We start from the raw sequence: 19363 nt of genomic DNA on the forward strand, positions 1-19363 counted from the left end.
GAAGCCAAGCAGATGCCAGGATCATGCTTCTTGTACAGTCTGCAGAACCATAAGCCAATTAAACCTCTTTTCTTTACAAATTATCCTGTTTCAGGCATTTCTTTATGGCAACGCGAGAACTAACACAATGTGTAAAGATCTGAGAATACTAAATAAAGACTACAAATTACAGAGCTTAAAACCTTAAAACATTTTCCAGAGTATATTATCAGTATGAGCCTACATCATCAGATACAGCAAACTTAAGTTTTCAAGGCCATAAAAAGATGAAGGGGTAGGATACAAAGTTTAACAGCTACTGAGTAAGACCTTCACAGAGTTGCTATGGTACAGAAATCTTCTCTAAGTTTTAAATATAGGCTGGTGGCTCACGCCTGTAATCCCAGCATCTGGGGAGGCCAAGGTGGGTGGATCATCTGAGGTCAGGAGTTCAAGACCAGCCTGGCCAACATGGTGAAACCTCATCTCTACTAAAAATACAAAAATTAGCCAGGTGTGGTGGGGCATGCCTGTAGTCCTGGCAACTCAGGAGGCTGAGGCAGAAGTGCCTGAACCTGAGAGGTGAAGGTTGCAGTGAGCCGAGACTACATCACTGCATTCCAGCCTGGGCAACGCAGCAAGACTGTCTCAAAAATAAATAAATAAACATAGAGAAAAATAAATTCTTCTAAAATAATATTTTAACCAAAATAATTTTATATTATAAATACAGCATTCTTATGCCAGCATTTTTATTACATGCTTCTAAAGTGGTTGCCCCATGACCTTGGCCCTGTCTTCTTCTTCCCTTGGAAGGCTGGTCTGATCTTCCACACAGCTGAGTAAGCCACCACACACATGGACCTCTCTGTGCCACTCCAAGCAATCTGTCTTCAGTTTCCCGAACTCTGTATCTAGCCCTGTTAGCATTTCTCGCTGAAATGTCTTATTATACGTGATTTCTCTCCTATGGGACAAGCTACTTGAAAGTCGGGTTGTCTTGTTAATCTATAATCCATTTTGGCTAAAAGAAAGGGAATGCTTTTTATTCTATATTTGTCTGTTCTGCTTCTATTTTATGACATTAAAAAGGTAGTCTCAAAAAACTCCATTCTCTACAAGAGTACACTGACTTGTATCAACTGTACTTTATTTACCTATGAAAGGAAGGGACTGGGATAGGAAGCACAAAAACAGTTCTTGCTGGGGGAGGACTATTTTCTCCAAACTAAAGCAAGCTGATAACATAAAATCCACAGGCCCTGCCATCAGACCACCACCGCCTACATTTATTATCCTCATTTCTTTCTTACCCCACCAAGCAAGCCACCTTCCAGTGTCATGCTCCTCCTCTCCACGCCTCCCCCTCTCAACCTCAACCTGTCTCACTGCTCCCGTCCTCCAGACCAGTTGCTCTTGGAGGCCGGCCTGCCTGTGTAGCCCAAGACAACTGCATTCATATGCTCACAGCTCTTTGCACTTTGTCTTCATAGGAGTACCAAAGCTGAAATTAATGAAACAATCCCCTATAAGGACATCAATTCCAGAGAGGCAAATACCTAGTCTGTTGTCCCCTCTGACTTCCCTAGGGCCAGGCCACAGTGCCCAGCACAGAGCAGGCACACAAGTATCTGCTGAACGTTGATTCTGTTGAGTGCTGAATGAAACACAGAAATACAGGTATCATCTGTCTCTCCCATTAGATACATTTCACAACAGCAAGGACGGGTATATGTTTGCTTACCTTACTACCCTGCCACACAGCACCACTATCACATAGTAGGCATTTAATAATTACTTGTTGAAGAACAAATGAATGAGCAACTCGTGTACATCTCTTCCAGATCTTTTTCAGCTTGTTAATATTCATCTAGGTAGCAAACATGGAATGTGACAATCTTCTATAAGTTGTTCAGACTTGTCTTAAAAACTTTTGCCATTCCCATTAAGGTTAAGTACTCCGTATTATTAATATTCTAGATGCCGAAGGCACATGAACAATCATAAAAAGAACATAAAAAAAATCAAACCCAACCTCAGAGAAAAATCAGTTCAACAATTTTCCATATGCTCATTATAGTCAGGCATAAACATGTCCAACTTTAATATTACTAAAATACAAAAACGGAAGAGCAACTTGCCCAAATTATAAATAGCTAGAAACACAATACCAAATAAAAGCACCTCAGCCTGAACTAAGCCATTAAGAAGGCATCAAAAACCTCTTCCTAAAACCAAAATGAGACACCGCTACGTAACTATTAGAATGGCTAAAATCCAAAACACTGAATAATGCTCAGTGCTGGAGAGGACGGAAAATGGAGCTCTCATTCATTGCAGCTGGGAATGCAAAATGCTACGGACACACTGGAAGACGCTTTGGCAGTTTCTTACAAAGATAAAAAGTCTTATATACAATCCAGCAATCATACTCCTAGATATTTACCCAACTGATTTAAAAATGTATGTCGCCATAAAAACATGCACATGAATGTTTACAGCAGCTTTATTCCCAATTGTCCCAAACTGGAGACAACCAAATGTCTTTCAGTGGTTGAAGAGATACGGGACACCCACACAATGGAATAATATTCAGTGACTAAAAGAGAAATGAGCTGTCAAGCCACAAAGAGGCACGGATGAATCTTAGATGCATATTCCTAGGTGAAAGAATCCAGTCTGAAGATGCTACGTAGGTATGATTCCAATTATACGACACGCTGGAAAAAGCAAAACTATGGAGGCAGTAAAAAGATATCAGTGGTCCCAAGGACTTAGCAGCTGGGAAGGGGGGAGAAGCACTGAACAGGTGAAACGCGGGGATTTTTAAGGTAGTGAAACCATTCTGCATAATGCTGTAATGGTGGATATATAAACACAGCGTTTGTCAAAACCCATGAACTTTACAGCACAAAGCGCTAACCTGCATGTGTACAAATTTTTACGAAATCATTTAGGAGGTCAGGAGCAGGGGTCCCGGGATGGAATGCAGAGTGTGACAAAAAAACTAACTGTATTACAAATGTATGAGACTACCTCGCTGAAGTGGGCAGGGCAGAAGATGCTGACCTAAGTAACTGAAAATGAACGAAGACTGTAAGACTAAAGGCAAAAGAAATAAGCACTGTACTCTATTTGCTAAAGCTGTTTCCCAAAGGGAGATGTGTTAACAATTCTGAAACCACTATACTTGTACGCTGAAATTAAAGAATTAAGTAAATGGATGGCAGGTGGTGAACGCCAGGTTTCTTAATGTTTGGGAAGTTACAATTAAGCAAAGAAGGAGGCTAGAACGATCCACATGGTAATAATTAGAGCTGGAGACATCACCATCAATTCATGTTTAGCTTAATATAAATACAGATCGTCATATTCAGAAATATTTATAGATATGTGTATACTCATGGGTTAGTATACACACAGATATTTCCATGCTCTGTCATCTGAGGGGACCTAGAAGCAAGTGACACCCCAACAGCAGTGAGCATACCTGGCACCCAAATCTTGCTTCCTACTATCATTCTCCAGGAGAAGAGCCTGGATTCCTTGAGGAAACAGCTGATTCCAGGCCTTGGGCAGGAAATATATAAGATGAGCCTGGAGCATCATCTAGTGCCAGAAAGAAAAGAGGTGTAGTAGTGCAGAAGGGCGGGAAGGAGGGAGGAAGGACCAACCAACAGTAGACAAAGCTGGAACAAGTTTAACAACAAAATAAAGGTTTATATAATCCAAAATATAAATATGTATGAGGTCATATTGGCATACATATGTAACTGAACAAATAAATGAGGAAGAAGAGACAAATCTCCCTCCTGAACAGAAGAAATTACATAGCTACTCCAACCTCAAGGAAGTACAGCGTAACTCCCCATCCATAAGTGTGAGCTGCTTATTGGTGACTTTCTCCTGAAGAGCACAGTATGTAAAGGAGGGGAAAGACTAACTCTGCAGTGAAGAAACTTGACAAACAGTCCATTCAGCTAGGTGATCAAGGTCAACATCAACAATGATAAATCATGTTGACAACATGTACCCTTGATATATGATGGAAATGGCATTTTATCTCTACAGTCTTCCCCTCAGAAATCCATAACACCAACCTAGTCATGAGAAAAAAATCAGACAAATCCCAAAAAAGGAAAATTTTACAAAATACCTGACTAGCACTCCTCAAAACTGTCAAGGTCACCAAAAACAGGGAATGCCTAAGAAACTGGCACAGGCAGGAGGAGCCTGGAGATATAACAAGAGAGAAAAAGACAACAGGTCAAAGCTAAGGACATCTAAATAAAGCATAGATTTTTATCTTTATAATTTTTCTGTAAATCTAAAACTCTGGCTGGACACGGTGGCTCATGCCTGTAATTCCAGCACTTTGGAACACTGAGGCAGGTGGATCTCCTGAGGTCAAAAGTTTGAGACCAGCCTAGTCAACATGGTAAACCCTGTCTATTCAAAATACAAAAAATTAGCCTGGTGTGGTGGAGGGCGCCTATAATCCCAGCTTCTAGGGAGGCTGAGGTGGGAGAATCGCTTGAACCCGGAAGGCAGAGGTTGCAGTGAGCTGAGAACGCATCACTGCACTCTGGCCTAGGCGACAGAGCAAGACTCTGTCTCAAAAATAAATAAATAAATACATACATAAAAAATGAAACTCTCCTAAAGTTAAATTTATGTTAAAACAGGCCAGGCATGATGGCTCAGGCCAACAGAAGCCTGAGGTGAGAGGACTGTCTGAGCCCAAGAGTTTGAGGCTGCACTGAGCTACAGTCATGCCAGTCAGGGTGACAGAGCAAGACTCTGTCTCAAAAACAAACATCTCTATGAGGTCCAACAGCTATTACTTGAATATATTCTTATTCTTAAACATATGAGTATACTAAAAGTATCCCACCAAGTAAAGAAATGTAAGAACCATGAACATTTTCCCTTCGTCAAAAATTCTCAACATTTCAACTTTATTGGTTCTTTTAAAAAAATATATTGGTGATATTTACAATAAAAAGGTACAGTGCAGTATCATACAGAAAAAGAAAATGTGATCATTAGAGTTCAACCTGCAGGCTCTAAAGTCAGCCCACCGGGATTAAAACTCTCAATCTATCTCTTTACAAGCAGTACGACCTTTGATAAGTTAAGTAGCCCTGTTTTACAGAAGACGAAGCAGAGGCTTAGAAGAACGCAGTTTAAATGGGGTTTGTTCAAATGGGGTTTCTCTCTATACCCAAAGTATAAGATACCCTTAAACCTCATCCACCTCCAAAAAATCTAGTTATTACAAAGGCTTAACTGAATCAATGTTCAATTATAACTGTCCCCTAAAATTAATAGTGATTTCTGCTTTCCAAGTTATGTGTCTGCTTAGAAATCATATTGATCTACTGTAAGTATTACAAAGGCTTAGATCCCCAAGCGATCAACAGCATTCAGTCTCTTAAAAGTTGATAGGCTGAAGACTGCAAAACAAAGGCTGAGGCCCTGGTACATTTCTATGCAGCTGGTAAAGATATGAAGCAGCTTCAGGAGGATGCATCCAGTTCCCCGGCAGGGAGGAGTGGATTATCTTTTTAAAAATAAACAAACCATACATTTTTAAATCAATATAAGCAAACATCAAATGTCATGGTAAATAAAACCTCTATAACCACGGAGCCCATGCTCCACAGCTTACTTCTCCAAACACACACCACTCAGCTCTGCCCAGGTGCTGACCGCCCACTGTCTGTGGTCCACTAGTTCTCGGGCTGCCATTGAGGTTTATTATTTTCAAGTAACGTCTGGTACACCAGTCATCAGCAGAGAAAAACTTTTCCCACTGTTATGCCGGCACGTCTCCCATTCTTGTCCACCCGTACCAGAGGATTCTTTTTAAACATAATACTCACTTTTGAGAAGAATCTCCCACATACCCACTTTCCAAGCGAACTATTAATGTAATAAGTACTCAAATGGTGAGGTGTTCAAGCATTCCAAGTGCAAACTAAGCAAATATAAATCAAAGTTTCCTCCTATTTAATTGGCTTCACCTGCTCAGTCTCCTCAGCTGGTGCCCCCTCGTCTCTGACCTCTAACCCATGGGAGCCTCTAGGCTCAGCTTCAGACCCTGCCTCTATCTCCCTAACCTGCCATGTGCTGTCATTTGTCCTCTGGTCTTAAACACCATCGATATGCTGACAATGGTATTTGAATATCAAGCCTCAACTTCCGCAGTCTTCCCCTTCACCAGGAACTCTATCCCTGTGAGTTCACTGGGAATTCAACTGCTCAGGCAACTTGTCTCTCCCCCCACATCCTATCAGCTCTACCTGTAAAATTCTACCTTCCAACCACTTCTCACCACTCACCTGGTTCCAGCCACTTCCCCTTGCCTCTCCTGAGAGCTATCAGCATGTTTGCCAACCAACCTCCCTGCTCCAACTCTGCAGCTGCTTCTCCATGCACCGAGCTGCAGGGCCCTCTGGAAATGGAGGCTCCTCTGCCCCAACCCTCGGGGCCCTCTCAGCTCAATGACTCTGACACCCAATATTCTTATCACAGAAGGGGACAGGCCTCACAGGGCACTGCCCCTCTCACTCACATGCTCTAACAACTCAGCTTCCGTGTTTTCTTAGTTATGGACACATTCCACTGCCTCAGGGCCGCTACACACCCCATTCCCTTCCGTCTGAACTGCTCAAAAGGTCCTTTCCCAGGTATGACCAGGGTTTGCCTATCACTCTCCCAGCTGGACAAGCAGCCCCTGTCCCTCCATGAGTCTACTGCCTTGTCATGCTTGTATTGCTTCGGACTCAGTGCCACCTGCCATTATTTATTTGTCTCCTTATTTTCTGACATCTCCATAGAGAAACAAATGCATTGTGAGAACAGCTTTGCTATGTTCAATGCAGCAGCCCCTACGTCATACAACAGGTACACAGTTTTTTAAAAATATTGTATTAACAAGCCGGGGGTGGTGGCTCAGGCCTGTAATCCCAGCACTTGGGGAGGCCGAGGTGGGCAGATCACTTGGCATCAGGAGTTAGAGAACTGCCTGGCCAGCACGGCAAAATCCTCTCTACTAAAAAAAAAAAAAATTAGCCAGGTGTGCTGGCACATGCCTGTAATTCCAACTACTCGGGATGCTGAGGCACGAGAATCTCTTGAACCCAGGAGGTGGAGGCTGCAGTGAACTGAGATTGCCCTACTGCATGCTACTCTGGGTGACAGACTGAGTCTCTCTCTCTCTCTCTACAAATATATATATATATAAAATTTTAAAAATTAAGTATGTTTGTATTATCTGGGCTATTTCAATATCCATGCTCATCTTACCCTAATAAAGTAACTAGAATTCTAAATTATTACAGAATATATAAACACCTAAAAAACAAACAGGCATTCCTCAAGTGGTAACAATAAATGAAACCATACTCAACTTTCTGCCTTAAATAAACCACATCATTTAAAATAAAAATTTTTGCTTTAAAACCAGTGTATCTGTTGCAGGAGAAACACACAAACGTGTTAATATATGTGAAAGGAAAACTAGCACCTATAGTATTTTTCTGTTGTAGGGAACTTTTTGTTTTGTTTTTTAAAGAAAAGGCTGTGGAAATAAGTGCTAGACATCAAAGAAAATAACTTCGTACTGTTTTTTTCTTTCTTTTTTTTTTATTAATCCCTACAAGGGTTCAATGAGAGAAAACACAGAAGCCAAATACTAGAGGGTTAACCAAGATGATGTCACCAAGCCTGAGTGTTAAATTGCTGAGTGAATGCTGAAAGGTCTTTTTAGCCAGGGAAACATTTTGCTGTTATGGTACCATTACAAATTTTTTACAGTAATAACACAGCACATTATAAGCTTGCTCAACTGATAAGCTCTTTGTAAGGGATAGAAGTCTGCAGCCCTCACACACAAAGACCTTTCTGTCTGAGAGTTCCTAGAAGTCAATAAGCTAAAAATCACATCCTGCACAATATCCACTTAGAGTCACAGAGGATCTAGTCTTCTACTGCTTTGCCCAGTTTCCCCTTGGCACAGAGAAGCCATCAGGATACAGATGCAGAGACAGCGACATCACTTTTGTGACCAATTAGATCATCTCTTGGTTCTAGCCACTTTGTACTTCAAGATGATTTTAGATTTAAAGGAGAATTGTAAAGACGACAGAGAGAGTTCCCACAGCTTTGCCCCACTTATTCTAATGTTAACATCTCACTTAACTATGCTACATAGAACAAAACTAAGAAACTGATATATGTACACACTATTACCTAAAGTGTAGACTTTATTCAGATTTCACCAGTTTTCCCCCTAATGTCCCTTTTGTCTTCCAACCTAGGGCCCCACAGCACATTTAGTAATCCCATCTCCTTGGTCACCGCTAATCTGTGACAGTTTCCCAGTCTTTCCTTGCTTTTTGTGACCCTGACACTTTTCTTGTTTTGTTTTGAGATAGAGTCTTGCTCTGTCACCCAGGCTGGAGTGCAGTGGCACAATCTTGGCTCACTGCAACCTCCGCCTCCTGGGTTCAAGCGATTCTCCTGCCTCAGCCTCCTGAGTAGCTGGGACTGTAGGCACGTGCCACCACACCCGACTAATTTTCATATTTTTGGTAGAGACGGGGTTTCACCATATTGGTCAGGCTGGTCTTAAATTCCTGACCTCATGATCCACCCGCCTCAGCCTTCCAAAGTGCTGGGATTACAGGTGTGAGCCACCGCACCCAGCCAACCTAGACACTTTTGAAGAACAATGGTCAGGTATTTTGTGGAAAGTCCCACACCTTGGGTTTGTTTGAAGTTTTCTCCTGACTAAACTAGGGTTGTGGATTTTGGGAAGACTGCAGAGGTAAAGTGTCCTTCTCATGCCATCAGGCTAGAGAGTAACTGATACAAATGTGACTCACTCCTGTGATGTCATGGTGATGTCTAGCAGATTCCCATTCTCCACTCCATTCAGCAGAACTGAGTCACTATGTCCCCCCACAGTCAAGAGGAGGGAAATTAAGCTCTCCACTTCCAGGAGGAAGATTATCAGACTTCAAAACAAGCATTAAAACCACCACAGTGATTAACAAATACTTTGTTAACTACTTTTAATTTTTTTTAGATGAAGCTTTGCTCTTTGTCCAGGCTGGAGTGAAGTGGTGCAATCTCAGCTCACTTCAATCTCTGCCCCCAGGTTCAAGTGATTCTCCTACCTCAGCCTCCTGAGCAGCTGGGATTATAGCCGCTCACTACCACGCTGGGCCAATTTTGTGTACTTTTAGTAGAGACCGGGTTTCATCATGTTGGCCAGGCTGGTATCCATCTCCTGACCTCTGGTGATCTACCCGCCTTGGCCTCCCAAGGTGCTAGGATTACAGGGGGTGAGCCACCACACTCAGCCAACTACTTTCTTTAAACTATAATTTGTTTGATAAATAAATTTAGAGTTACACTTCATGGTGACTAACAAAAGCTGAGGCTTAAGAAGGTTTATAACCAAACCACAGGACATTTGTGAAATCAACTGCAGAAACAAAAGATGTTTTAAAGTATCATTTAGTTTTAGCTTTAAGGTGTTTGTCAGTTTAATCCCTGGCCAAAAGTTCTTTGTTTTCATCATCTCATCTAATACAGAGTATTTCCACACTGTGACTCGGGATTCACTGCTGACCATTCATCCACTCACTTTTACGGTCATGGCCCCTGTAAAGATGCTGCAGTCAACAACAGACCCTTTATACTGTGGTCCTGTAAGATGCCAACACCTCATTTTTACTGTGCCTTTCATATGCTGAAATATGTTTAAATATGCAAACCCTTACCACTGTGTTCCAGTTGCCTACAGCATTCAGCACAGTAACATGCTGTCCAGGTTTGTGGCCTAGGAGCAGCAGGCTACACCATACACCCTAGGCATGTTGGAGGCTGTACCATCTATGCTTGTGTAAGTGCCCTCATGATGTTTACACAACAAAACCACCTGAGGACATACTTCTCAGAATGTATCCCTGTCATTAAGTAAGACGTGACTGCATCCGGTTACACAACTCATTGCCAGTAGCATGGCTCAGAGGAGAAAAGAAGGGAAAAGAATTAACCTATCAAACATATGACTGGGGGCATTTGTGAGCCAAGTCTGGCTTCTCACCAACCTGACTTTATACAAGTTACTTATTGGAAAGACCAAAGTCCAATTCCTTTTCTTTTCTCTAGGACTCAGGGCTAAATGGGATGATGTCAATTCACAAAAACCTAACTTCAGTTTTCACACATCCATAACATCACTAAATCATAAGACATGTTTTAGAAGCATAAATGGCAATGATGGTTATTAAACAGATTCACCAGAGAGGCCTGTAAACGGTGCAGATCACTGGACTCCACCTGCCAAGTCTGAGGTCCAGAAATTTGTCCATTAACAATCACCTCAAGTGACTCTCTTGCAGACAGTCTACCCCTGAAAAACTCCCACCTGGTCTAAGACCCACTGGCAATGCTAATAGTTGATGTCCACATACCTCTAAATCTCACGCTTTACCTCCAATTGTCCTATCCCAGGTGACACTGGCTTAGCCAAACAACGCTGCCACCACCAGAGCCAGCTTTGCCTTTGTTCCCTCACCTGATCCTCTTTAAACACCAGATAGTCTTATTAGTTCAATAAAGATGATTAAATATTAGAACTAAAGACTCAAAAGCTCTACTGCTGCCATCTTAAGACCTCTTAAAAATGCGCAAGGATGTTTTCCTACTAATAAAGACATACCTGAGAAAGAAAAAAAAATGTGCAAGGATCCTTCATGATTGGAACAGTCCAGAAACCCAGCCGCCTTTACAGAAGGGTGTGGCCCAGGCAATCAGAGTGCCCCTACAGCTCCCCAACTCATCCTGCCTGCCCTAATTGTTCCAGGCACCCACCCTGTGCTTTCCCGTGTAGCTTACAGTATTCTGCCTTGGTGTGCAGTGGCACAAGCACAACTCCCTGCATCCTCAACCTCCCAGGCTCAAGCCATCTTCCCGCCTCACCTCCCAAGTAGCTAGGACCACAGGCGTGCAACAAAATGCCCAGCTAATTTTTTTTTTTTTTTTTTTTTTGGCAGAGACAGGGTCTTACTTTGTTGCCTAGGCTGGTCTTGAACTCCTGGGCTCAAGTGATTCTCCCACCTTGGTGCTGCAATTACAGGAGTGAACCACTGTCGAGCCTTGTTTTATTCTTATCTCAAAATGCTTTGAATATTGATGTACTTTTTAAAAGGCAGATTACCAGGTGATATAGTTGGATATTTGTCCCCACTCAAATCTCATGCTGAAATGTAATCCCCAGTATTGGAGGTGGGGGCTGGTGGGAGGCGACTGGATCATGGGGGCGGATCCCTCATGAATGGTTTAGACTTTGTTACTGTCCTCCTAACAGTGAGTGCTTTACAAGACCTGGTTGGTTAAACATGTGTGCCACCCTGACTCCCTTGCTCCCATTCTTGCCATGTGAGATGCCTGCTTTAAATGAAAGTTGCCAGGAAATTTAAATTAAAAAAGAAGAAGAAAGAAAGAAAGAAAGAAAGAAGAAAAAAAGATGCCTGCTCCCTCTTTGCCTTCCACCATGAGTAAAAGCTCCCTGAAGCCTCCCCAGGAGCCAAGCAGATACCTGTGCTATGCTTGCTGTACAGCCTACGGAAGGATGAGCCAATTAAACTTCTTTTCTTTATAAATTACCCAGTCTCCGGTATTTCCTTATAGCAGTGTGAGAACAGGCTAACTCATCAGTTCTATTTTGGGAACTGACGTGGTAAGAGCTGTGATCTCAATGTCTTCAACTGTATACAGGAAATGCCACTGTGCTATGCCTTAAGATAAAAAAAATGATCCATTGATCCCACCTCCTGAGAACGTGCTAACAGGCCTCACAATCACAGGACTCTGATATACCAAATGGTGAAATCATTTCAGAGATGTTCAAGTACTTGGAGAAGGTTCGTTTTGCTAAAAAAGAAAAAAACACAGATCTAAAGCAACTAACGCATCCATTTTAGGTAAACTATGATTGGTTCTGTCAAAATAGTCTTCCCTAAATTGTAAAAACAAAAACATGGGATTCCAAGACGACAACATTACTACAAATCATACTCAAGTATTTGTTTATAAAGGTCAGAATCTATCCGGCGGTCTCAGGGAATGGGTTCTGAAAGGATTTGCTTTTCAGATACTTGAGGATAGTTTCCGGTAGCCCTCACATTTCACAAGCACTCATCTGTCCCAAACATGAGCTATGATAATAGGTAATACGCAGCATCTCAATTTATCCTTGGAACCACCCAAGGATAAACTGATAATTTCATTTTTAAGGAACTTAAGGTTCAGGGGAGTCAGGTAACTCGCTGCCCAAGACCACACAGCTAATGAAGAACTAAGCTGAATGAAGCCACGTGATTCAAGCCATGCCTATTTGTGCCCAAACCAAAGTCCTCAGTATTCCCTGCCTCCCCTCAACTCTGCTGCTGCCTAGCCTCACCCTTCACCCTGCTCTGCCTTGTCATTCCATACCAGTCATGCTGGCCACCATGCTATGTCCTAAAATACCACACATACTCCTCTGCACTGTCTGTCTCACGGCACCCCACCTTGCTCCGCCAGCATATAGAAAACCAAGGTCTTGGCTTTCTGCACTGCTGTGTCCCTAGTTAGCACAGTTTCTTGCTAACAGATATCCAAAATTTATTTTTGAAATGAATGTATGTGAATATTGTAACTAAGTGGTTGAAGGTCTTTCTAATTTTTAGGGCATGATACCCTGACTTCTTAAACAGCGTATAAGGGGACACTCAGCATAATTCATCTAATTATAAAAAGCCAAATTTAAGCTGTGGAGCTAAAGCTCCATAATGGATGCTCTCAGGTGACATCAGTGAAAATGGCAGAGTGAAGACCTCCAAAAATTCTGTCTGCCCTAAAAGTCAAGAGAACACTGGCAAAAATGGGCAGAGGCAACCTTTTAAGGACTCTGGATATTAAAGATCTGCAGTAATCCAGACAACATTTGTAGAAGAAAAAGATGAAAATTTTGGTAACAGTAAGCTTTATGGCATTTTAATTTGCCCTATTTCCAGCCTGTTTTCTACCCTAGCCTTGAAAAACAACAGTCTACAATTATAGCAAAATCCAGCAGCCTGGAAGCCACTAGAGGGGTCAAAGAGGGGCTGGAGCTCCTTCAAAGTCCCATTCCCAAGGAACTGCCATTATCTCTGACCTGTCTGGTAGTTCCCTGGAAGACCTTGCAATGTTGTCTTCGTTTGACCTGACTCAGAATTCTCCTATTACAAACAGCCTCTTGGAAGGGGAAAGCAGGCTGGTCAAAAACAATCACAGGCAATTGCTGAACACTGCACTGCCCAAGCAGATGACTAACCATCAAGGCAAAAAAAAAAAAAAAAAAAAAGCTTAAAAAGAAAAGCAGGGAATAAGATGTCATATGAGGTTTTGAAAAACTTCACTATATTATTTATTATTCTTGGGAATCCACAAGGCCACATGCATGGGTGTTGGGGAGGCGGTGCGTGAACAGGTTCAGCAAAGATCCAAGAAGGCCCTAAGCTCTCTGCACAAGCAAGTTAAGTGCAGGTTAAGGCAGAGTTGTCAACTGCCTGGTGAGTGTTCAGGGCAAACACCAACATGTACACATAGCCCCTCAGCAAAAAGTTGGAAACTTTTTAGTTCCAGGCATCTAAGGAAATCTCTGTCCAGTCATTAGCTAAGCACTAAGAAAATCATGTAGAGACTTCAGTGGCCACATACAAAAAAGAACACACTATACAGAACTGGTTCTGAAAATACACCAAACAAACAACAAAAACCAGCAATAACATCCCTAAAGAAGGCATAGAATGTGATTTCAAGAGTTGCCACATTTAAATAACAGTAAGTAAATGTCCAGTTTCCAAAGAAAATTATTAGCTATGCGAAGAAACCAGAAAGTATGGCCCATACCAAGGGGGAAAGAGCAGCCAATACAGAGACAGAAATTATTTGTATTTTTCAAGAGCCAAATAGAAATTATGGAGTTGAAAAGTACAATATCTGAAATGAGAACATCACAACAGATTTGAACAGGCAGAAGAAAGAATCCATGAATCTGAAAGTAGGCCACTGAAATTATCTACTCCAAGAAAGAGAAAGAAAACAGGAGTAAAAATGAGTAGAACACAGCATGATAGGAGTTCCAAAGGAAAAGAGAGAGAGAGAAAGGGGCAGAAATACTCAAGAAATAATAACTGAAAAATCCCCAAATTTGATGAAAAACAAGCCACATACCCAAGAGACTCAACAAACTCCAAGTATGATAAATTCAAAGGGATCACCTAGACACATCCTAATCAAACTGTTGAAAGACAAAGAGAACCTTAAGAGTAGCAAGAAAAGCAATTCATGACATACAAAAGGTCCTCAATAAGATTAACAACTGATTTCTTACCAGAAACCATGAACACCAGAAACCCTCCATTCAAAGTGCTAAAAGAAAAAGATTAGCAACCAAGAATTCTATATCCAACAAAGATGTCCTTCAAAAAGTGAAGGAGAAATTAGGAAAAAAGTGAAGGGGAAATCAGGACATTCCAAGAGAAACAAAGAGAATTCATCTCTAGTAAACTTCTTCTATGAAAAGTATTAAAGGAAGTCTTTCAAGTTTAAATGAAAGAACATTATATAGTAACTCAAACTGACATGAATAAAAAGTCCAATAAGGGTAACTACATAGGTAAAAGAGGGTATAAATGTATTTTTTATTTGTAATTACTTTTTCCTCTGATCTGACTGAAAAGACAAGTACATAAAGCAATTATTATAAATCTGTGTTGACTGGCATACAACGTATAAAGATGTAATTTGTTTGACAACAACAGCACAAAGAGAGGAGAGAACTGAGCTACCCATGAGCAAATCTTGTGTTTACTATTGTTAAGTTGGTATTAATCTGAACTAAATTATCAGGTAAGGTGTTCATCTCTAGGGCAACTACTAAGAAAACTTTAAAAAATGCTGTAAAAGAAATGACAAGGGAATTACAATGGTACACTAGATAATACCTATTTAACACAGAAAAAAGGCAATATTGGAGTAACAAAAGAACAAAGAAGATATGACATACAGAGAATAGCAAAATGGCAGACACAAGTCCTCCTCTATCAGTAATTATAGTAAATGCAAATTAATTAAGCACTCCAATTATTAGGCAAAATTGGCAGAATGAATTTTTTAAATGATCCAACTATATGCTGTCTTCATGAGAGACACACTTCATATTCAATGACACAAGCAAGTTGAAAGTAAAAGAATGAAAAAAGATATACCATGCAAGTGGTAACGAAAAGACTGGAGTCATTATAATATCAGACAAAACAGACTTAAGACAAAAATTGTTACTGAAGACAAAGAAGAAATTTTACAGTAAGTGTCTATCCATCAAGCAGATATAACAAATATAAACATATACACATCCCAAAACACAGCCCTGAAATAAAAGGAGAAAAACCTGACAGAATTGAAGGAAGAAATAGACAATTCAACAATAATGTTAGAGACTTCAGACCAGGTGCAGTGGCTCACACCTGTGATCCCAGCACTTTGGGAAGCTGAAGCAGACAGATCACTTGAGGCCAGGAGTTCAAGACCCGTCTGTCAACATGGTGAAACTCTGTCCCTAATAAAAATACAAATATTAGCTGGGCATGGTTGTGCACTCCTGTAATCCCAGGTACTCAGGAAATTGAGGCCCGAGAATCGCTTGAAACCAGGAGGCAGAGGTTGCAGTGAGCTGAGGTCATGCCAATGCACTCCAGCCTGGGTGACAGAGAGAGACTCTATCTCAAAATAATAATAATAATAATAATAATGTTACAGATTTCAATCCCCCACTTTTGATAATGGATAGAACATGCAGCATTAGTGCTCAGCCTTTGGAACATCTATTCTAGCCACTGAGGGTCTGCCTGGTCCTCAGGCCTGCGAGGTTAATGGGCAGCCTAAATGAGTGAAGAAGGAAATACTGTAACACAAACCATCTCCATGACAACTAACAGTCAAGAAAAATTATTTCTTTGTGGTGAGAACATTCAAAAACCTCTCATGAGGTGATGGATGTGTTAACCTTCCTGATTTGATCATTATACAACATATACATGTATATATTAAACTATACCCCCACAAATATGTACAATTATAATGTGTCAATTTAAAAAAAACTTATTTCTTCTATTAGTAAAGGGAAAAATATACAGGCTTCTGGTATGTGGATGTTCAACATTCCTTTATAAGACAGTCAGACCAACAAGGAAGACTTTATCTTTTTACACATTTTGCTGTAAACTCGTTTCCCCTGATGATGTGCCTCCCTATAAAAAGAACGTTACCATTTCACCCTTCCCTGCACTGTTTTATATTTAAAATCAGTATCACTGGGTTTCATATCTTTAATTTCTCTTCAACTGTTTCATGAACATATGGTCTTTGTCTCCTCAACTACTCTAAAGTCCTTGAGGGAGAAAAAGACGGCCATTCATGTTTCAATCTTTTGCAGTTTTCCTCCAATTCAGAGGGCAGTTCTAGGCTCATTAATGAGCCCTTAACAAGTACTTGATGGCTAACTCAGAGCTTCAAAACTGGTTTATTTTGGCGTGCGGGTGTAACATGAAGAAGTTCCACGTGTGCCCAGAGAACAATCCTTCCAGGCCTAGGGTGGTATGAGGCTGTTGGGGGGTTAGTGGTGGCAGGGCAGTGGTTGGGCAGCAGCTAGGGATTGGGGTAATAGCAGCCCTTGGAGGCAGGCTCCTCAGTGTGAGTGAATTGAGTCAATGTCATGAGGGAAAAAAGGTTGGGGAGCCTTGGGCTAAATGGCTGACTAGAAACACTGCTGGAAGAACTAGAAATAGCCTGAATGTCCATCAAAAAGACAAAGTTCTTTTATTTACCAAATGGGAAATCTTCCAAGATGCAGATAGTAGGTATTATGCTACCATTCATATAAATAGGGAGAGAAGCAGAAACTTAATTGCTTGTATATGATATGACACATAGGATACCTCCATAAGGAGGCATAGTGGTGGCTGACTCACAATGGAAGCCCAGGGGTTGGAGGCAGACGTAAAAAGATGTATTCCTGTAAGCCCTTTGCACTTCTGAATTTTGAGTCACATGACAGGATTTGCTATTAAAAACAATTAACATATTAAAGCTGTCAAATCTACCTCTGAGTATCTCCAAATGTCATTAATAATGATTACTGTCTACACCTTTACCCCTAGTCAAACATGTGAAAATAAAAGAAAGATAGATCTGGGTACCGGTTGCCTGCATGCAGTCTCTGAAAATCTACTGAGTTCTACACTTACGACCTGTGCACTTTTCCACAGGTATAATACACATCAACTCAAAAGTTAAAGACAGAATGAACAGGTTACCTAAGTCAACTTTTTGTTCCCTCTTATTAATAGTATAGTATTTCATATATTTGCCTAGATAAAATGAATTCCTATTTCAAATTTTTCAATAATAATTCTCAAAAAAACTTCACCTGAGTTGAGTCAATATTGCTGACACCCCGTGGCTAGGGGGACCAGGAGCTGAGCTCCTCTCAGCTGTTCTCCACCCTCAAGGCCTACGCTCTCACCCTCCTGTGACTTTTCAATGAATTTAACACTATTTCCAAACAAAGTTCTCAGTGTTTTTTATTAATAACCACCAATAATTATCAAAACAAGTTTAGAAATGAAGCTGGACTTTGATTTTGACAGTTGTTCCTCACAAGTCATTTTAATTACCTAAGTGTTATCCTAAGGTGTTATTTCTACTTGCCAAAAAAAAATTCTACCTTCTGGCTAGGTTTATAAAAGGACAGAACAAGTGCCTTCCAAGTCCCAAAGCTTAACATAATCGTCTTTAACGTAAGACTCCACCTCAATAATTTCCCATAATGTGAGCCTTAATGGGGAAACAAGATTTACAGGAAGTTAAGTAAAACTTCCTCATCCACACGAAGGATTAATCTTACCTGAGTGGTGAACACAATGATAAACCCTAATAACAACTTCGGTTAGAAGCACTTAAAGCCTTACAAAAAGAAAAAAAAAAAAGAAATCAAAGGTCTAGTAAGATGGTAAGTATTCCAATAGATGTAACTCTTATAATAAAGAACTACACGTCAAAGGCAACACTTTAAACATATAAGAAAATATATTGGAGAAAAAATTTTTGTGACCTAAGGAAGGGAAGAGCTTCTTAAACAAGGCACAAAAGCATAAACTGTAAAGGCAAACAACGATGCATTAGACTGCACTTAAGATTCACAATTCGTGGACAATAAAAATTCCACAATTAAGGTGAAAAGGTAAGTTCTACTCTGAGAAGAGATACTCTATCCGTAATAAAGCACTTCAACAAAACCATAAGACAGACAACATTTCAGCAGAAGTATGGGCCAAGACACAGGCAAGGCAGCTCACAGAAGAGAAAGAGAGAGCTCTGGGTACTGCAGGTGGGAGGGCCCTGTGGCACAAGCCCCCGAGGAGAAGCCCGCAACACTGAGTCAAAGCTCTGTCACCACACAGCATTTAAAGAAGTGCAGAGCGGCTGGACAGGCTCGGTGGCTCACACCTGTAATCCCAGCACTTTCGGAGGCCAAGGCAGGTAGGATTCACCTGAGGTCAGGAGTTCAAGACCAGCCTGGCCAGCATGGTGAAACCCTGTCTCTACTAAAAATACAAAAATTAACCAGGCACGGTGGCATCAAGCCTAAGAAGAGGCTCCAATTGTCCAGACAGGATAATTCCAGGCACCCCTTCATAGGCCATCAGAAACCTTTTCTGATTACATTATATCAGAGGAAAACCATCCCTGTAACGGCTTCCCACCCCCACAACCCCAGGATGACACTTTCTAACTACATCTTGGCACTAATGCTAAAACCAAGTTCTTGATCAAACTGAAGATACTGGCTCTGTTGGTGTCTGTCCAGCAGTATATAACAACAAGACCACCCTAAGACATACTTTTAAAAATTCTCTCCCAAAAGAAGGTCTATCTTTTATGATTCCAGCAAGAAAGCTGGCTTCTCAGAAATGATGATCAGGGGAAAGTGTTCCAAAGTATACAACGTATTACATATTTTAACCATAATGAAATGTGTCAAGGCTATAACTACTTAATTAGGATGGGGAAAATGCAGAAATATTGCCAGCTGTATTCTGCTTAAAGCACCGTGAAATCCTCAAACAGCTTTCCTCACTGCAAAAATCCGTGACAATACAGAGATCCCGTAGGCCTAGTATGCCATCCCCTATGTGCTGGGTTTGGGGGGATAATGTAAGGCAAGCAGGGATTAAAGAGTTCACTCAAGATCCCATTTAGAATTTAAAATGTATCTTTG

At 41.0% G+C, this 19363-nt stretch overlaps 1 protein-coding gene across 1 annotated transcript in view; it reads right to left on the reverse strand.

The window, feature by feature from the left end:
• CHSY1 (chondroitin sulfate synthase 1) overlaps positions 1 to 19363 on the reverse strand; it is a 73401-nt gene that overhangs the window by 35516 nt on the left and 18522 nt on the right. The window lies entirely within an intron of this gene.

This window comes from Aotus nancymaae, unplaced genomic scaffold (assembly GCF_030222135.1).
Source record: "Aotus nancymaae isolate 86718 unplaced genomic scaffold, 86718_ANA_hifiasm-v0.15.2.pri h1tg000014l, whole genome shotgun sequence".
In the NCBI taxonomy this organism is placed as follows: Eukaryota; Metazoa; Chordata; class Mammalia; order Primates; family Aotidae; genus Aotus; species Aotus nancymaae.